The sequence below is a fragment of the Anolis carolinensis genome, chromosome 4 (assembly GCF_035594765.1).
Source record: "Anolis carolinensis isolate JA03-04 chromosome 4, rAnoCar3.1.pri, whole genome shotgun sequence".
In the NCBI taxonomy this organism is placed as follows: Eukaryota; Metazoa; Chordata; class Lepidosauria; order Squamata; family Dactyloidae; genus Anolis; species Anolis carolinensis.
The window spans coordinates 43214989-43235351 of NC_085844.1; the positions used below are offsets into that span (position 1 = coordinate 43214989).

At 48.3% G+C, this 20363-nt stretch overlaps 1 long non-coding RNA gene and 1 other non-coding gene across 2 annotated transcripts; both read right to left on the reverse strand.

The window, feature by feature from the left end:
• Nucleotides 1-820: 820 nt before the first annotated feature.
• Nucleotides 821-11120, reverse strand: LOC134298863 (uncharacterized). Its single transcript, XR_010005975.1, has 2 exons — nt 9607-11120; nt 821-2606 (listed from the first exon to the last, which is right to left on the reverse strand). It is a non-coding gene; the product is annotated as an uncharacterized LOC134298863 (long non-coding RNA).
• Nucleotides 1078-1175, reverse strand: mir124a-1 (microRNA mir-124a-1). The gene has a single exon (NR_129831.1). It is a non-coding gene; the product is annotated as a microRNA mir-124a-1 (primary transcript).
• Nucleotides 11121-20363: the final 9243 nt, after the last annotated feature.

A 20363-nucleotide genomic window follows, 5' to 3' on the forward strand; every position in this document is an offset into this window, starting at 1 on the left:
CCATAAATATAATATAATATGATATAATATAATACAGTGTGTGTGTATGGGATCTCTCTCTGATTATGAGTATTAAAATAATTTTACAGTGAAATATTATTTACCCATCTTCTTGGCCTTGCCTCTGCACCTTCCTACACACACATATACCCACAAATATACATACCTAGTATCCACAATGAGAGAGCGACCATATAATATATATGATATAATATAATATATATGATATAATATATAATATAATGCAGTGTGCGTGTGTGTATGGGATCGCTCTCTGATTATGAGCACTAAAATAATTTTACAGTGAAATATTCCTTACCCTGCTCCTTGGCCTTGCCTCTGCAACTTCCTTTGCATTAAAACACTCCACGTATTTCGTGAATGCTTCCAAATAGTAGGGAAGCATGACAATGAACGAGGCTGCCATTCATTTCAATGGGCGCGAACGGCAGCTTTCGGAGGCCAGACCTTGGAAAGGTTTGCTGCATGGAAACCTAAAGCGAAGTTCTCAGCCAGGACTCAATATCCAGCCTGTAGAAAACCTCTGTTCAAGAGCCTCGGATTTCAGGACCGTGGACAGCTCCATGTCTCCAGTCCAGGCGCACCTATAGGGACGCCTGAAGTCCTTTTGTTCCCCTTCTCTTAGGCCAAACACTAATAAAGCCACCTCTCACGATATTTTGCCCCCGTTTTTTGCGCCCAGTCTCTTAACAGGACCCTCCCTGTAATCTCTAGGTTTTCTCCTGCCCTGAGAAGCCAAGGCCCCGTTTCCAGGCCCATCCGTTTAGGCGCGTACAGTAGAATCAACAAAACAGAGCGGTTTCGTCATCATGGCAAAGGTATTTATTTCCCTTCTCTCGTCTTTACAAAGTTGTTTGGATCGGAATCTCGGGGAAAAACCAAACCCCACTTACCTGTTTTTGGGGTAAGCTCTCCCTCCGGAAGGGTTGTAACGCCTAATGCCTTCTTTCTTGACGGAAATGCATTGCCTCCGAGGAATTCCGATTGTAGATCTTCCCCTTCCCCCTTTTTCCCCCTTTCTTTTTTTCTTTCTTTCTGGACGTGGCTCCTCGTCGCCTTCCAGCCCCGCTCTTGGCATTCACCGCGTGCCTTAATTGTATGACATTAAATCAAGGTCCGCTGTGAACACGGAGAGGCAGCGCCTCCGGTCCCGCCTGTTCTCTGTCTCTCTGCAGACGAAATAGCCGGCGTCCTTTCACAAAAAAGAGAGAGGAAAGCCACAACTCCCTCCCGCCCTTGCCGCCCCTCTCCTTCGCCCTCCATTCATCTCCCAAACCCGGCTTTGAATGCGAGGCCGCTCCCGAGCCCATCTGCCAGCTTCAGCGGGCAGGAGTCCGTTTCCAGTGTGTGCCGGGCTTTTAAAGCCACCTCCTTAAGCTGCTCTAATGTGGCCAGGGCTTTCCCCCCTCCCTCCCCTCCCTCCCTCCCTCCCCTCTCTTTCATTTCTTAAGACCACAGAATGACAGGGCTTTGCCCTGATTGCTCTTGAAGACGGCCGGATTTGGTCGCTCCCTTCCTCCCCCCTCCCCTCCCGCCAGCCATTTCTGGGCAGCAGCAGAAGTCATTTCAGCATTCCCTCCCTCCCCTCCCCTCTTTCCACACGCCTACGTGCCCACACACACACACACACACACGCCACACACACGACTCTTCTGGGGACAGGGAACTCGGCTCAATGCAAGGCTTGACTGGGTAGGTTGCTTTGAGTTTTCCCGGCTCTGTGGCCATGTTCCAGAAGCATTCTCTCCTGACGTTTCGCCCACATCTATGGCAGGCATCCTCAGAGGTTGTGAGGTATATATTGTAAACTAGACAGGTGAGGTTTATATATCTGTGCAAGGTTCAGGGTGGGAGAAAGAACCATTGTCTGTTTGAGGCAGGTGTGAATGTCGCAATTAATCTCCTTGATTGGCATCGAAAAGTCTTGCAGCTTCAAGGCCTGGCTGATTCCTGCCATGGGGAATTCTTTGTTTGGAGGTGTTAGGAAGATATATACATCCAAATTGCCTCGTTTCCAACAGACCTCACAACCTCTGAGGATGCCTGCCATAGATGTAGGCGAAAGCTCAGGAGAGAATTCTTCTGGAAGATGGCCATCTAGCCCGGAAAACTCACAGCAACCCAGCGATTCCGGCCATGAAAGCCTTCAACAACACATTGAAGTTTTGACTCGTTTCCTAAAGCAGGAAACATGAAGAGCGCCATCCTTGGAGACTCATCTGAGTCTATCCTAAGAAGAGGAGGAGGAGGAAGAGGATGGGGAGAAGAAGAAGAGGGGAAGAAGGAAGGACGAGAATAGCATCTGGAATAGCATCCCCGCCTGATGTCCAATCCGGATTGGTTCCGTCAGAGGAAGCAGCGGTGGCGGCGCCTCTACCAGCCGAAGAGTTGTAGGAAACCAGATGGAAACTGAGGCAGGGCGGCGGGCGCTGGAGGAGGGGGCTCTCTGTTGGTCAGTTTTTGGTTTGTCCAGCGAAAACGGGCTCCGTTCTGGTCCGTGGAAAGAAGCTTAGAGGTCCGACGTCTCCGAAAGGACTCCATCGGAGGAGGAGGAGGCGGCCTTCCGGATCCCTTCCCCCGGTTTCCTAAGGAGGAGAGAGAAAGGCAAGAGGTTAAAGGCGTCTCGCCTCTCCACGCAAACGCCGCCCGACCCCGCGAAGCAAAGGAGGGGGGCCAGGAGGGGGTCCGGAGGGAGGGGGTGTCTATTGGGGGATGTCAACCAGCAGCAGAGAAAAGTCTTGAGCAGTTTTCCAAAGGCGCCCTATTTAAGGAGCCTGGCGTTTCCTTCTCAGGCGTGAGGAGAACAAAACCGATCCCGCCCTGGCCTCGGAAGCGATTCCGACCCCCTTTCCCTCCACCCAGGACCTCAGGAACGGACGAGACAGACCCCGCCTGCTCACGAAGACCCGCGACTCCATAGAGGTCATGCATCGACGGGGGAGGGGAGGGGGAGAGAGCTCTCCTCGTCGCGTACACTCTCCCCACGGAGGAATCAAGCGGCCCGAAGAAGAAACCCGGCCTTGCCTTGCGGTGGATGCAGTGCCTCCAATTCCTCCCTCCCTCCCTCCTCCCTTCCGCGCTCTCTGGCCACCTTTTCCTCCCGGAAGAAGCGAGGGTCCGCCTCGGTGCGCCTGGCGAGCGAGTGAGGGCTGGAGAGGGCTCTCCGGGCAAACAAATACGGCGCTGCCTCCTGCCTCCCCTCCGAAAGGATTACACGGGGATGCTGACGTCACCGGGCAGGCAGATGTTGGCTCCCAAAGTCCCGCTCGCCTTGAAAGCCCTTGAAAGCGGCCGGAGGAGGAGGGAGGGAGGGAGGGAGGGAGGCCGCGGAGAGCCCCTTCTCTCCCTCACTCCCTCCCCCTCCCAGGGGTCAAACCCACCTCTCCCCGCCCTGGCCAAGGGGACTCCCTCAAGTCCGACTCGCAGAGGGGGCAACCTGCCCCCTGGGTCCCTTCCCGCTCCCTCCCCCTCAGCTGCCTCCTCGGTCCCTTCCTGCTCCCTGGGACCCCTCCCCCTTCTCCGCGGATCCTCAGACCCCGCTCTGACCTCCCTTCCCGCTTTGGCGACCCAGAGGGGAGAGCCCACCCTCCCCCCGCTCTCCTCGCCCCCAGAAAAGGCGCCCCGCACCCACCCCTCGCCATCCCCCCAACCGTAACCCCTTCATTGCAGGAGTGTCCTCATTTACCAGAAACAGAAGGCTGCCGACAGCTCCAGCCTCCTCTTCTGCCCCCATCCCTGCCATGAAATGAGAACAGATTTGCTTTAAATACTCCAGGCGCGGGAGGGGGGGGGGCAGAGAGAGAGAGAGGCGGGCGGCGGGGGGAGGGGCAACCTTGATCGGCGCTAAGCCCGCATTATATAAAACCCAGGTCCTCCTTCATCGCAACGAGGAGCAGGAGGAAGAGGAGGAGGGGGAAAAGGGGGGTGTTTTGCCCAGTAATTAATGTAACTGCTCCAGATCCTCCAGATTACAGGGCAGGATTAACAACAGAGACTCTTCCACCGATGGAACAAGTTGGAAAAGGAGGCACGGGCGAGCATTTTCTTTTAAAACCTCACATGGATGGCTAAGCCATGTTTATCTTTGGGCCAAACGATCCAGAGAGTCCAGATGTGACCTCGGAGGCGTCTCCCCATCCACTGGCTCAATAGGCACGGCTCCCTTGGGCCAGAATGGTCCAGAGTGGCCAAAAAGGGGGAGAGTCTGTCCTCGCCTTTAAAGGGATGGAGGGTAGAGTCTCCATAGGAGCCTGCTTGGCTCCATGGAGGAAAAACAACCACAATAATGGCGGGTGTCTGTACTGACCACTCAGAAAGGGCAGGGCGAAGCAAGCCTCCCTGAAGCTGCGACCCAAATGGACTCCCACACTCCCAAGTACACTCTCAAGGGGTGCATCTTCACCAGGCAAGGGCAAACTTTGGCTCTCCAGGTATTTTGGACTTCAACGCCCACAATTGGTGGGGGTTACAGTCCAAAACAACTGGAGGGCCAAAGTTTGCACAAGGGAAGGAAAACTAAAGACCACATAGCATTGAGCCATGCTGCCATCGCACTGAGCCATGGTAGTTAAAGTGATGTCAGGATGCCATAGCATTGAGCCATGATGCCATAAAATTATGCCATGGTAGTTAAAGTGATGTCGATATGCCATAGCATTGAGCCATGATGCCATAGTATTGAGCTATGGTAGTTAAAGTCATGTCAGGATGCCATAGCATTGAGCCATGATGCCATAGCATTGAGCCATGGTAGTTAAAGTGATGACGATATGCCATAGCATTGAGCCATGATGCCATAGTATTGAGCTATGGTAGTTAAAGTCATGTCAGGATGCCATAGCACTGAACCATGATGCCATAGCATTGAGCCATGGTAGTTAAAGTGATGTCGATATGCCATAGCATTGAGCCATGATGCCATAGCATTGCGCCATGGTAAAGTCTTGTCAGGATGCCATAGCATTGCGCCATGATGCCATAGCACTGAGCCACGGTGTCGTGGTTCCATAGCATTAAGCCATGATGCCGTAGTACTGAGCCATGGTAGTTAAAGTGGTGTCAGGATGCCATAGCACTGAGCCATCATGCCATAGCACCGAGCCATGGTAGTTAAAGTGGTATGGCGGTTCCATAGCATTGAGCCATGGTAGTTAAAGTCATGCCAGGATGCCATAGTATTGAGCCCTAATGCCATAACATTAGTGGTGTCACACTACATGAATTCTATATGGAGATTCGTCCTTATTCTGCAGCCCAGAAGCCTCTGGTTTCGGGTTCTCGCTGGGAGCCTAGCTTCGCAAACGCGGGAGCTTCGAGGAATCCCGGGGAGCGCAAATCCAAGCTCAAATCCAGGTTGTGGAGGCCGGGGTGGTCTTCTCGAAAGCGGAACCGTCAGCAGGGCCTCTCGGCCTCCCCGGGTGACCAGAGCTGAAGGAAGGGGCGGGGGAGAGCTACAGTCTCAGTCATGGCGTCTCTTTGGGAGAAGGCCGCAGGAAGGCGAAGTTCGCAGTCCTTGGGAGGAGAGGGCAAGGCGCATGAAAAGGAAACGGAAAAGGAAGGACGCGGTGACCAAAAAAAAAAAAAAAAAAAAGGAAAAGGGGCGCTTGGCCCGAAAAGGCCTGAACCTTCGCTCGAAAGTCGATGCGTCATCCCTCCGGATCGAACAATGGTTTCCAGTCCTGGTTCCCAGTCCGGGCTTCCAGCTGCCGAGGGAAGCGCCCCCCCCCCCCGCCTCTTTTCTCCGCAGAAGAGCGAAGAAGGCCTGTCATTTCGCCTTGATCTCTTCCTGTCATGTGGCATTTACGGTAATTCTTTTTCTTCCAGTGGGCCTCCTGATAGCATCTATTGAATTTATACCCGCGCCTCTCCGATAAATATCTCGTCTGCAGCTTCTCTTTTGTCTTCGATTTTGTCAGCAGAACACCTACAAACCCGTACACAAAACACAGAGGCTTCAGCAATGTTGTAGCTATATGTTGTCGAAGGCTTCCATGGCCGGAATCATGTGGACATTTTCAACAAAAAGGAGGAAACCATGAAAATGAACAAAATCTGGCTACCGGTATTAAAAAACTCTAAAATCAGGACAGTAAATAAAGAACAACACTCTGAAAACAGAGGAATTCCAGACATGAAACAATCAGGGCCAGCTAACACCTCCCAACAAAGGATTCCCCCAGGCAGCAACCAGCCAGTCCTTAAAGCTGAAAGGCTATTCAATGCTAATCAATTTGATTAATTGCAACATTCACACTTGCCTCCAACAGACAAGAGTTCTTTCTCTCACCCTGGACCTTCTACAGATATATAAAACCTCACTTGCCTAGTTTCCAACAAACCTCACATCCTCTGAGGATGCCTGCCATAGATGTGGGCAAAACGTCAGGAGAGAATGCTTCTGGAACATGGCCATACAGCCCGGAAAACTCACAGTAACCCAGTGTTGTCGCTGTTCAGAAATGCACTTGGGCTTCTCCTTTGGGCGGAAACCCTGCAGGGCCTGGTTGCCATATATGGCAACGTGACACCGTCCTGTGTCTTTTGGGGGGCCGCCGGGGGCACAGACAGCCAACAACGAGGATCCCTCCAAGATGCCGATTCGCCTTCTTGCTTGGAATGACAGGCGGCAGGGCCACAACCCCGATATTATTCGAGGCAGATAATCCTAGTTTAATATCCGTTCGCTGTCCATGGTCTTGATTTCCATCTCGGGCGAAAGAAGGGCTGTTCCCTTGAAAGAGGCCTCGCACAATTTTTACTCTTTGTCCTCCTCAAATAGCGCAATAAAAATCGTCATTTCTTCGAGGCAGCTGTTATTTTCTGATTGACAACAACACAAGTCAAGGGAATTATTCTATGTCATTAAATATAAACCGTGGAAGAAATATATAATGGACCCTTTAAGGAAAAATAGTTGGAAAATTAGAATTCAGTCGAAAAATTACTTTTCTGCCGCCCGTTTTGGAAGGAAGAGGTAGACCAGTGTTCATATCCCATGCTCACAATTTCGAGATACATTTATGAAAATGTATACAATAAGTCAGAGGATGAATGTAATGAAAGAATAGCCTTTTAAAATGTTCCTAAGGCAACCTGAAGTATTTCCCGATACTATTTAGAGAAAGGAAGTTTAAAAAAAATGCTTTTCCCTTGCCAAGAAAGCTACGACGGTCTGCAGAATGGTCATTATTTCCGCCCGGCTGAACGCCTCTTATTATGCAACCTTTTTCGAGTCCGTGACCAGCAACAACGGAACAAGGAAAACAAGGAGGAGGGCGACGTCCTTTTTGTTTCCCGGCGTCCCGCGCGGAGAGTCCCCTCCCTTTGAAGCGGAGCGCAAATCGCTTTCCAAGAGGCCGGCTCTCCGCGCATTCCCTCACTCCAAGCCACGCCACGAAGGAAAAGGAAACCCGGGTCTCTTTCCCACTTTCTCGCCAGGCTTTGCAGTATTAAGCCATGGTGCCACAGCACCGAGCCAGGGTAGTCAAAGTGGTGTCAGGTTGGCATAACATTGAGCCATTCCCTTCAATGTGAATACGAGTTGAGCCCCTCTCCGGCCAAAGAGGCTCCCCGACTGGACACATTCTCTCCCCGGAGCTTCTCTTTCCATAGAATCCTCGAGTTGGAAGAGACCCCAAGATCCATCCAGCCCAACCCCTTGCCACGCAGAAAAACATAATCAAAGCACTCCCAACAGACAGACATCCTAGCCAGGCTGACATCTCCCTCCTCCTTCCCTCTTCAAAATCTCCAGAGAAGGAGATTCAATCAACCAGAGAAGTCAGCCATAGCAGAGCATTTGATGAACCAATCTGGACACACAGCATATTATTTAAGAACACAGAAATGCTGGACTACTCTAACAACCACAGAAAAGCCATTGAAATCTACAAGCATGTAGACAATTTCAACAAAAAGGAGGAGACCATGAAAATGAACAAAATCTGGTCACCAGTATTTTAATAAACCCTCTAAAATCAGGACAATAAATAAAGAACGAGACTCAGAAAAGGGAGGAATTCCAGACATGAACCAATCAGGGCCAGCAAACACCTTCCCCCAGCAGCCAGATTTTGAAGCTAAAAGGCTTTTCAGTGCTAATCAAGGTGACCTGTTGCAACATTCACACCTGCTTCAAACAGACAAGAGTTATTTCTCCCACCCCGAACATCCCACAGATATATAAACCCAAATTGCCTAGTTTCCAACAGACTTCACGACCTCTAGGATGCTTGTCATAGACGCAGGCGAAACGTCAGGAAGGTATGCTTCTGGGACATGGCCAGACAGCCCGGAAAACTCAGCAACCCAGGACCCTCCCACACAGCCCTATATCCCAGAATATCAAGGCAGAAAATCCCACAATATCTGATTTGAACTGGGATATCACACAGCCAGATAACCTAGTTCAGAGCAGACATTGTGGTATTTTCTGCCATGACATTCTTGGATATAGGACTGTGTGGAAGGGCCCCCAGACTCAACTATCCTCCTAGGCAGCATAGTCCACTGTCCAACAGCTCTTACCATCAGGAAGTTTTCCTAATGTTAAGATGGCATCTCTTTTCCTGACATTTGAATCCACTGCTCCGCGTTTTAGAACAGCAAAAAGCAGGCTTGTCCTCTCCTCAGTATGACATCCGTTCATATATTTTAAACATGACTTATCACGTTCCCTCTCAGCCTTGTCTTCTCCAAGTTTCCTAAGCCGCTCCTTACAGGACTTGGTTTTTTTTCCAAACCTCCTCTGAATACGATCTAGCTTGTCGATATCTCCAACGCATATCTCCCCCCCCCCTTCCCTAAAGTCACTCCTTGGAAGCTGACAGAAAAGCAGAGAGGGCGGAAAGAGGGCTAGCAGCCCTTTCTCCTCCTCGAAAACCAGAGGAGCAAAGCTAGAGGCGGTGGTGGGTCGGTGGGGTTTGGGAGCTGGCCCCCTCTCTCCTCCTCTTCCCGCTCTCCGACGCCACGCGCCTTTCTCCCTTCCGGAAGAAGCCGGCCTCCTCTTCCTCCTCCTCTTCCTCCTGAGGCACAATGGCCCCTCGCCATTTTCTCCCCGGCAGCTGCACCCTCGCCGCACAAAGACAGGAAAGGCCCCATGGTCGGAAGACACTAGTCAGGCGGCAAAAAACCCCTTTCTCCATACCCAACAAAGCACACGGACGCAAGGAAAGGGTTGGCGAGGATACAAGCCGGGCGGCCATGGATGGGAATAGGTTTGATGGCACGCTGAGCAAAGGGGCCTAAAGGGAGGCAGGTGGGGATAGGGGTGAAGCCTTGGGCTTCAAGAATGAGCCATTCGAGGCTTCCTTGACCATCCTGCCGCACAAGGCGACCCTCACCCAACCGGAGCGGGGCTGCAGAGCTCCCCATCGAAGCAAGGCAAGAGCGGCCCAGCCAGCTTCCCCTCGTTTCCAATCCCAATCTACCCGATTTGGCTCACCATGGACACCCAAAGCAGCCTCTCCAAGGCGCGCAATGGCTCGCAGCGACCCCCTAGCCAGGAAGGCATCTCCCTCCTTCCTTCTCTCTCTCTTTCCCCCTTCTCTTCCTTCTTTCCTCGCTCAGATCCGCCGCGGTACTTACCGGGAAGGCGGGAGCAGCTCTCGTGGTCCGTGTCCGCTGGAGAGGAGAGGAAGAGGAGGAGAAAGAGGAAGAGATGAGGCGCTCCTTCTGTCCGAAGCTTGGGGAGGAAAAAGCGTCAAGGGGAGGTTGAGGCAAGCCGTTGTTGGATATCCAGCCTGGGCTGCAGCTGCGGCTGCTTTCCCGCTGCCTCCTTTCCCCTCCCCTCCCCTCCCCTCCCCTCCCCTCCTCTCCTTACCTCATTCCCTCCTCCCCTCGCCGTCCCTCGTTCCTCCTTTTTCCAATAGAGGGCAGGTCGCTTCCTGCATCCTAATCAGCTGCCTGCCGCCGTCCTTCCCTCCTTCTTTCCTTCCTTCTTTCCTTCCCTCCTTCCTTCCTCTTCCCCGGCACAAAAGAGCACAAAAGAGTCTACACAGGGACCACCAAACGCAGCCTTGCCCAAACACGAATCAAGGGACATGAAAGGTACTGCAGACTAATTCAACTACAGAGAAGTCAGCCATGGCAGAGCAACCTGGACACAGCATATTATTGGAGAACACAGAAATGCTGGACCACTCTAACGACCACCATGTCAGACTGCACAGAGAAGCTACTGAAATCCACAAGTATGGGGACTATTTCAACAGAAAGGAGGAAACCATGAAATTGAACCAAATCTGGCCACCAGTATTAAAAAAAAACCCCTAAAATCAGGACAGAAAATAAAGAACAACACTCTGAAAACAATAGAATTCCAGACATGAAACAATCAGGGCCAGCTAACACCTCCCAACAAAGTATCCCCCCAAGTAGGAAGCAGCCAAGCTTTGAAGCTGCAAAGCTATTCAATGCTAATCAAGGTGATTAACTGCAACAGTCACACCTGCCTCCAACATACAAGAGTTCTTTCTCCCACCCTGGACCTTCCACAGATATATAAACATCCCTTGTCCTGGTTTCCAATATATCTCACAACCTCTGAGGATGCCTGCCATAGATGTGGGCGAAACGTCAGGAGAGAATGCTTCTGGAACATGGCCATACAGCCCGGAGGACTCTCAGCAGTCCAAAAGAGCAGTTCTTCGTTGGAGGAAAGGAGGGGGTAGGGATGGGAGAAAAGAGCGCTGCTTTCCCTTGTTCCTTTCTTCTCTCTCTCTCTCCCTTTCTCCCTCTCTCCTTCTTGCTCTCTTTCCCCCTCATCTTCTCTCCCCCTCCCTCTTCTTTCTCGTCTCCCTCTCTTTCCTCCTCTCTCTCCCCCTCCCCCCTCTCTTTTTAGCGTAATGAAATCCTGGGTGTTACCTCCTTGAAAATATCGCGTCGAGCCGGAGGGGTTGGTTGGGGAAAACAAGATCCCTGGCCCTGCCTGGCGGGGAGCGCGCGCGCCCGAACGCAAACAAACCCGGGGGTGCGCGCGCACCTCCCCTCCCCTCCCGCGCCACTACAACCCGCAGAGGTCACACAAATCCACCACCACTTTCCAATAAACTCCGGAAAGCCACGCAATCTCTCTCTCCCGAAAGGATTACAAGCTTTATTTTCCCCGCGCACACACACTAAAAAAATAAATCGAGGTTTAATCTGAAATATGCATGTCTGCGGGTACGGGTGTGTAGTGTGTGCGATCTTAAATTCTCAATCAAATATTCGGGATTAGAACAAAATATTTATGTATTAGGACATCCCCTCCCCCCTCCCCCTTTCGCCGCCATCTCCACAAACAGATTTATAGGACGGCGAATAATTCGGTCTTTACTGCTTTTTACAGGTCTCATTAGGCCGAAAAGAGAGGCGCTGTGTTGTCGAAGGCGTTCATGGCCGGAATCACTGGGTTGCTGTGAGTAATCCGGGCTGGATAGCTATGTTCCAGAAACATTATCTCCTGACGTTTCGCCCACATCTATGGCAGGCATCCTTAGAGGTTGTGAGCTTTGTTGGAAACAAGGCAAGGGAGGTTTATATATCTGTGAAAAGTCCAGGGTGGGAGAAAGAACTCCTGTCTGTTGGAGGCAAATGTGAATGTTGTAATTAATCACCTTGATTAGCATTGAAAAGCCTTGTAGCTTCAAGGCCTGGCTGATTTCTGCCCGGGGCAATCCTTTGTTGGGAGGTGTTAACTGACCCCGATTGTTTCTTGTGTGGAATTCCCCTGTTTTCAGAGTGTTGTTCTTTATTTACTGTCCTGATTTTTGAGTTTTTTAAAATACTGGTAGCCAGATTTTGTTCATTTTCATGGTTTCCTCCTTTCTGTTGGAATTGTCCACATGCTTCTGGATTTCAATGGCTTCTCTGTGTGGTCTGACATGGTGGTTGTTAGAGCGATCCAGCATTTCTGTGTTCTCAGATAACATGCGGTGTCCAGTGGAATTTAGTAAATGTGATGAAGTGGCAGGTTGGCTCATCAGGTGCTCTGCTATGGCTGACTTCTCTGGTTGAGTTAATCAGCGGTGCCTTTCATTACCAGTATTAAAAAACTCAGCAAATAAATAACACCACCCAGAAAGCATAGGAAGTCCAAACATAAATCAATCAGGGCCAGTTAACACCTCCAACAAAGCATTATCCCAGGCAGTAAACAGCCAGACCTTGAAGCTAAAAGAGTATTCAATGCTAATCAAGGTGGTCAATTGAAACATTCACACCTGCCTCGAAAAGACAAGAGTTCTTTCTCCCACCCTGGACCTTCCACAGATATATAAACCTCCCTTGCCTAGCTTCTAACAAACCTCACAACCTCTGAGGATACCTGTTATGGGCGAGACGCCAGGAGGGAATGCTTCTCCTGGTCATACAGTCCGGAAAACTAACAACAACCCAGTGATTCAGACCATGAAAGCCTTCCACAACACAAGGTAATAAAATATTATTTGCCGCAAACGTAAGTTGTATCAAGACGCGCAGGCAGTCGCTTGCAAGAAATGCTGCAGTTGGAAGGGTGCTGTCCAGAGGCAGATAAATAAACGCGACTTGTGATTTCGGGGAGTTACCAGTACTATCCCTTTTGGGGCGGTCAAGGGAGCAAAGAGACTCGCTTTCTCTCCTCCTCCTCCTGAAAAGACAGGACAGGCTCCAAGGTCCCATCGACACCGACCATTGAAAGCATCTCGAAGCTAGCTTCTAACTATGGGGCGGACAAGAAACTCTTACAAACCCGGTGCAAGAAAGCCTTTAATATGCATCAGTGCTCTCTGGGTCCATAATCGCCATTTGGGCCTCAAGCTGCTCCAGGATTTCCTCCTATGTAGTCGTCTGCAGAGTGAAACCACTTTCTTCAAGACTGGTTTAAAACTGCCTTGTGCTCTGCAGCTGGGGCCCAAGTTGGTTGGAGGCAGTGGAGGGCTATTGAGAACCTCCCCACATTGGGATAGACATAGACTATCGGAAAAGCCATGTTCCAGAAGCATTCTCTCCTGAAGTTTCGCCCACATCTAAGGCAGACATTCTCAGAGGTTGTGAGTAATATTGGAAACTAGGCCAGCGAGGTTTATATATCTGTGGAAGGACCAGGGTGGGAGAAAGAACGATTGTCTGTTGGAGGTTGATTCTTGCCTGGGTGAATGCTTTGTTGGGAGGTGTTAGCTCCATAGAAGCACAGCTAAAGTAGCTAGTCATCTAAATTCAGGACAGCCAATAAAGAACAACGCTCAGAAGACCCCTGTCTTCCCCTGAATTCCAGACATGAAACAATCAGGGCCAACTAACACCTCCCAACAAAGGATTTCCCCAGGCAGGAATCAGCCAGGCCTTGAAGCTAAAAGGGTTTTCAATGCTAATCTAGGTGATTAATTGCAACATTCACACTTGTCTCCAACAGAGAAGAGTTCTTTCCCCCACCCTGGACCTTCCACAGATATATAAACCTCACTGGCCTACTGTCGAATACACTTCACAACCTCCCTAAGGATCCATCCACACTGTAGAATGAATGCTGTTTGACACCACTTTCACTGCCATAGCCCAATGGTATGGAATCAGGGAGTTGTAGTTCTAAACAGTTCTAGAACTTTATCTAACTAGTTTCCACGATTCCACAGCATCAAGCCATAGTGAAAGTGGTTTCACACTGCATTCATTCTACAGTGTAGACAGGCACCCTCTATTTTCCAAACCTGGAGGAAAGCAACCCTTCCACTGCGTTTATCCCAGGACTAGAAAGGAGGTTTTGCTCCCTATTGGGAGGGGGGGCTTCTCAGAGATGCCTCGCAAGCCCTGGTTACATAAAGTTGTCCTTTTGCGCTTCCTTTGCTCCATGCAAACCTCGCCCCCCTTTACACCACCACCCGCCTAGCCATCATCTCGCTGATTCCGACTGCACGGGCTCAAATGGGTCCTAATCCGATTCGAGAGGAGATTAAAGAGCCAGAGATAGCTGCATTTAGGATTACCCGAACGAAATGAAGGCATCTAATCCCCCGCCGCTCACCCGCCCGCTTGCTCCCCTCGTCCGCCTTCTTTCTCCTCCTCTTCCTCCCACCGCATCTCTTTTTTCAGCTTGAGCCCTCATTTCGCTTCTTCGCCCTCACGTTACCTTTGGGCGTGTGTGTGTGCGTGTGTGTATTTTTACTGAACACAGAAATGCTGGACTACTCTAACAACCACCATGTCAGACTACACAGAGAAACCATTGAAATCCACAAACCTGTGGACAATTTCAACAGAAAAGAGGGAATCATGAAAATGAAAAAAATATGTATTAAAATACTCAAAATCAAAACAGTAAATAAAGAACCACACTAAAAAAAACACCCAGAACTCCAGGCATGAAACAACTAGGGACAGCTAACAAAGGATTTCCCCAGGCAGGAAGCAGCCAGATTTTGAAGCTGAAAGGCCATTCAATACTAATCAAGCTGGCCAATTAGAACATTCACACTTGCCTCCAACAGACAAGAGTTCTCTCTCCCACTCTGAACATTCCACGGATATACCAACCCCACTTGCCTAGTTTCCAACAGACCTCACAATCTCTGAGGATGTCTGCCGTAGATGCTTCTGGAACGTGGCCATACAGCTCAGACAACTCACAGCAACCCAGTGATTCTGGCCATGAAAGCCTTCCACAACACATTGAATAGTGAACATCTTCCACTGTTAAAACTTTAGCTTTTCACATTCCCTTGATCACATCATCACATCCACTACCCCTTTTCCTTGGACTAAACTGTATGTCTTAATGCCCCATTGAAGCACAAGATAGACATTGGTGGAATAAAAATACTGCAGGGGCAGAATTCTTATATATGTCTGTGGTCTTTTGTTCTTTCAGTCAAAGGGGGAAATGTTCATATACATATCCACTCAGCATAGAAGCCTCAGATTTGAGGAGATTGGGGAGGCCGAATGCACACAAAGGGATACATTTCAGACCAGTGTGGGGATGGGGGTGAGTGGAAATAGGCATCCAGCAACTGGGTAGCTGTGTCAAGGCATCCCTGGGGCGCTGCGTAGCCACCTATACCAAGAGATCACAAGGATTTCACATTTAGAAGGCCTCACTTTCCTGGATGAGAGTGCTTCATCCTAGGCCATAGGGCTGTCCTGGGTTAGGGATGAATTCTCTATATTCGTATACTGCACATTGCTTCTGTTTCCCTCCATGAACTCATAGACTCACAGAGTTGGAAGAGATCCCAGGGGCCATGCAGTTCAACCCACTGCCATGCAGAAACACACATTCAAAGCACTCCTGGCATTCAAGGACACACAGCTCCTGTTTAAAAAAACCTAGAGAAGGCTATTCCACCATCTTCCTGAAATTTGAATCTGTTGCTCTGTGTCATAGTCTCTAGAGCAGCAGAAAACAAGCTTGTCCCCTCCTCCTCAGGGCAACATCTTTTGAAATATTTAAATATAGCTATCATGTTTCCCCAGTCATCTTTTTTCCAAGTCAAACATGCCCAGCTTCCTAAACTGCTCCTCATACCCTTTCAGACCATTTTGCTCACCCTTCTCTAGACACCTTCCAGCTTGTCAATATCCTTCTTGAATTGTGATGCCCAGAGCTGGACACAGAACTGGATACAATATTCCAGGTGAGGTTTGACCAAAAGCAGAATAGAGTGGGACTATGGCTTCCCTTGATCTCTAGACACTATACATGATGGATCACACAGTCAAGTCATGTTCAGCTCATAGTCTACTCCTAGATCCTTTTTACACGGACTGTTTTCAAGCCAGGTGTCACCCATCCTATATCTCGATATTTCATTTTAATCACTTAAGTGTAGCACCACACATTTCTCCTTGTTGACATTTATTTTGTTAGTTTTGGCCCATATTTTTAATCTGATAAGGTCAATTTGGATTCTGATCCTGTCCTCTGTGTATTAGTCATTCCTCCCAATTTAGTGTCATTTGTAAATTTGACAAATATACCCTTTATTCCTGTTTGAAATAGCAACCTGTCAAGCCTTTTTACTATTTATCTGTCAATGTATATATTTGCTAACCTGTATTCTATGTGTATGTTGATTTGCCAGTTTCACTATACCTCTTTGGTGTGTGAGGGGTTATAGACATGTGATTGTACTGAGCATGTTCAGATTCAGGACTCCATTTTGTATTTAGAGTCTGCTTCAATGGAGGTGGATGTGTCTGTTTTACATCTCAGTGGAGGTGGGTGCATGTTGCTGTTTGGACTTCAGTAGAGAAGTATGACATGGACTTCAGTGAGTACAACTATACCTAAAGCAGTGGTTCTCAACCAGTGGGTCCCCAGATGTTTTGGCCTTCAACTCCCAGAAATTCTAACAGCTGATAAACTGGCTGGAATTTCTGGGAGTTGCAGGCCAAAACACCTGGGGGTCCACAGGGTGAGAACCACTGACCTAAAAGACTATAGACTATTGATTAGGAATGATACCCTGTGTACTCAACACAGAGAGAACTACATCCTACCTATAACTGAGCTTAAACAAGTTTGGACAATTAATACAAGATGTTGTGAGTAAACAAGATAAGTTATTTTTCAAAGATTTTGTTGTTGTTTTTTTTTTTAAAAAAAATAATCTCTGAGTGCATATTTAAAACCAAGAAGTTGCGAGGGAGTTTATATCTTTTGGGCAACTGCAATTACAACTTCAAAAAAACCCCATCATCTCCTAACCAAATAGCAGTTGGCAGTTCAAAGACAAGGTTCATCAGTTTAACAGCTGTGTTACCTGTGTGCCATTACATGAATGCTTATGAATATCACTTGTTCAAAGGGCTGACTTCTAACAAAGTCATGCTTTTCTTGATTAGTGGTTTTCAAAAAGTGGTCTCCATATGTTCATGGAGATTCATATTTGCCAAGCGGATGTGACATCATTTTTCCTTTTCCTGCTTCTTGGCAGGGGGTTGGACTGGATGCCCATGAGGTCTCGTCCAACTCTACTATTCTATGATTCTATAGGTTATGATTGCAATTTATTTCCAAAGGAATATGTGCCCAGAGACTGGGTGCAGTTATTTCCAATAATTCCGTCGTCGGCCATGTTATTAAAAATGGTCTCATTCACCTTTATGATAAAGGCGAGCAGTCACTATGGTGCGTAAGATCCCCGCACCAACCCTAAAGATGGGAGACTTTTAGGCCCCGGATGAGAAGGCTGACCTGTCAAGTCATTCCATGGACACGGCTTCGATTTAGTCCCTCCCCGTTTCCAGACGTCTGCATCTAGTTTCCACCTCCTTCTGCTGGGCTCTGGAAGGGAGTGCTCTTTATGTTAATATAGCCCAGCTCATGGGAAGGAGGGGAAAGAGAAAGAAGGTGTTCTTCATTGTGCCGTCACTGCATTATAACCTCCACTAGTGGTGTCAAATAGATTAATATTACAATGTACAGTAAATGCACTCTTGGAAAGGGATAGTATGTTGTGCCCCCTCCTCCCGCAGCTGCTTATGCGGCTGAGGGGGGAAAGGAAAGGGTCTGAGGCTGTTAGGAATGGTGGGAGTTGAAGTCCAAAACCCCTGGAGGGCCCAACTTTGCCCATGCCTGTTGTAAAGGGACCCATGCTCGCTTCCCGCCTTTCCCCTCTCACCAGGGTTGCTTGGCGTCCACACGCCATCCAACTAACTCGCAATCGACCTCCTAAAGAGAGTAGTTGTTTCAAAACGAAGGCTGGGGAAAGGAGATGTTTGCACACACTGTTCTGCCCATTGCGAACATTTCCTAAGTTCGGTTAAAATATGTGTTGGGTCCCAATCTTGATGGAGATATAAATAGAAATTATTATTTGTATTTGTCCTCCGCTCCCTCCCCTTCCCAAGATCGGGATCCAAAGCGGCTCACAACTTAAGCAGTATAACTAAAAGCATACAATAAGTAACAAATGGTATTTTTCTATAAACACACACAAAGCCAGCCCTCCAATATCTCTGAGTTTCCTGCAAATCAGCATTACTTAGAAATGAGTGTTCACCTCTGACTGTATCTACTCCATAAAGCAGTTTGAATCTGCATTCTATGGTGAATGTGGACCTATCCTATTGGTAGTCAGGACTTTTCCATTCTTTCCAGCTTATTCAGCCCCAAATTGGAATCTGCAGCTCTCCAGATCTTTCAGACCACAACATGTATTCCAAAACATCTGGAAATCCTCCAGCTAGCTAACCTCTCCTTTCAATTTCCAGTCTAGTTTCCCTGAGTCAAGAATAACTGTAGATAAAAGGCATGACTAACCTCACACTTGCAGCCTTCTTCTGGATCCTATCATACCTTTTTTGCTATCACTCTTTCCTTGATCTATCCTTATGGCAGATCAAGGGAAAGTCCTAACTAGAGACCTGGTTCAGGCTTATAAGGGGATTAAGCACCCCTGAAACAATCCCAGATTCACTGCAGGTTACATGGAACCAGGAAGAATCCTCCTGAAATTCCCTCTTGTGATGCATCCATACTGTCGAATTAATGAAGTTTGTCACCACTTTAACTGCCATGGCTCAGTGCTATGGAATTGTGGGAGTTGTAGTGTAGTGAGGCACTTTGGGGTAGAGAAGGCTACAAAGCTTGTAAAACCACAACTTCCAGGATTCAAATCCTAGGAGCTGTAGTTTTCTGAAGGACTTAGTGCATTTTCCCCAGCAGCATTTGAATTCGCATGGAGAGAATTTTAAATACAGCAAGAAACTATAAATCAGGATAGTCCTTAGAATGGTGCCATGCAATTAAACTGGAATCCATGTGCTATAATTATGTGGTATGGAGATATTTCAAGTCTTTTCCTCACAATCACTAAAGGTACAGGAGTCTTGTCCTATATTTTGCATGGCAACTCTTATCTGTGGACGGGATAGGAGAGGAAAAATCCAAATTTGGCCCAGTCAGGGTCAGAATATAATTAAAGATTAAAATCTCTAGAATTTACAAGATGGAAAACAATCGGATGGCATGCCTACATATGGCACCTAAAAACAAAAGCACATGCAGATCTCAATTACCATTTTATAAGATGCACTGCACTAAGGTCATGGGAAAAATACAAAATTAAATTATGTCCAAAATCTCTGTCTGCTGCTGCTGTAACAATAGCCAAGCAAGGGCTTTTTTCCCAGAGCAACCAAGGGAAAGTTGCCTATAGGAAAGGCCTAAAGACTTGTAAAGGCCTCCTTGCTTTCCTGCCAATGTAGCATCCAGGGCCCTGTTGTGACTGTAGCAGATCCAGCAGCAGCAGAAACAACAACCGACACAATTTTGACCTGGAAAAGACCACCAACTCCATGTGCTCCAGTTTAATTCAAAGAAATGCAAAGAGAAAGGGGGAGGGGGATCTTTCCGCCAACTGAATTTGTTTCTTGAAAATCCAGGCTAACAGGCATTAAGGAATGGGGAAAAGGAAGGGGGAGCAACTTTAAAGGCTGCTGCTTGCTGCTACTGCTGCAAAGTTCCCTTTCTGACTGGGATGTGAAAAGGAGCTTTACATTCTCTGTGAAATCTCCGTTGTTGTTTGGCAAACAATGGGCGACTGGAAGGCTGAGGGGATGAATAGGCAATCCGCAGGATGCGTGCGGGTCAGTGCTTGGGGTCTCTGTCCTAAAGCCCCCTTTCTCAGCTTGCCACAATAAAGTAGCCTGAGGTTTAAGGCTTTGCTGGGTCACCGGCCATCTCCTATTATTCAACACTTCACAACAACAACAAAAAAGCGTATTAATCAGCACTGACCAGAGGCCCCCTTTGGAAACAAAAGTAGAAAGAGGGAAAGAGAGAGAGAGAGAGAGAGAGAGAGAGAGAGAGAGAGAGAGAGAGAGAAAACCCCAAATGGGCCCTGCTTGAAAGGGAGATTTCCCATTGGCACTTTGGGCCAAAGTTTTCCACCCACCCCTTCCCTTTATCATAACAAAGCTTCCCAAATCAGACCACAGGAGAACTGGACTTTGTTCCTCCTATTTCTGGCCTTCTCTGTCTTCCTGGACTCTGAAGATGATGGAGACTGTTGCAAAGTAAGGATGCTTTAGGTCACATTGCTTAGGCCTAGCTGCAAGCTGAAATTGATAGAACTGGGAGCGAAAGTTGGTTTCTGAGTAGGCTCTGCTTTGATGTTGGAGTTAAAACAGAAAGAGAGTTGTGTGTGTGTATATGCGATATGTTTATGCTGTTGCTTTGGAGCTGATGGATGAGTTGTCATTTCTGGACTTGTCTGAGGAATGCTACCTTTCAAATGGGGACAAAAGGTCGAAGAATGTGTAGTTTCTGGGGAAGAATATTTCCTGGTACTGTTCTGCAAATTATATTTGGAAAGTATAGTTTTGTACATTTAAAAGGTGAAAAACTTCATGGTTAACAAATCCAGGGCAAAAATGCC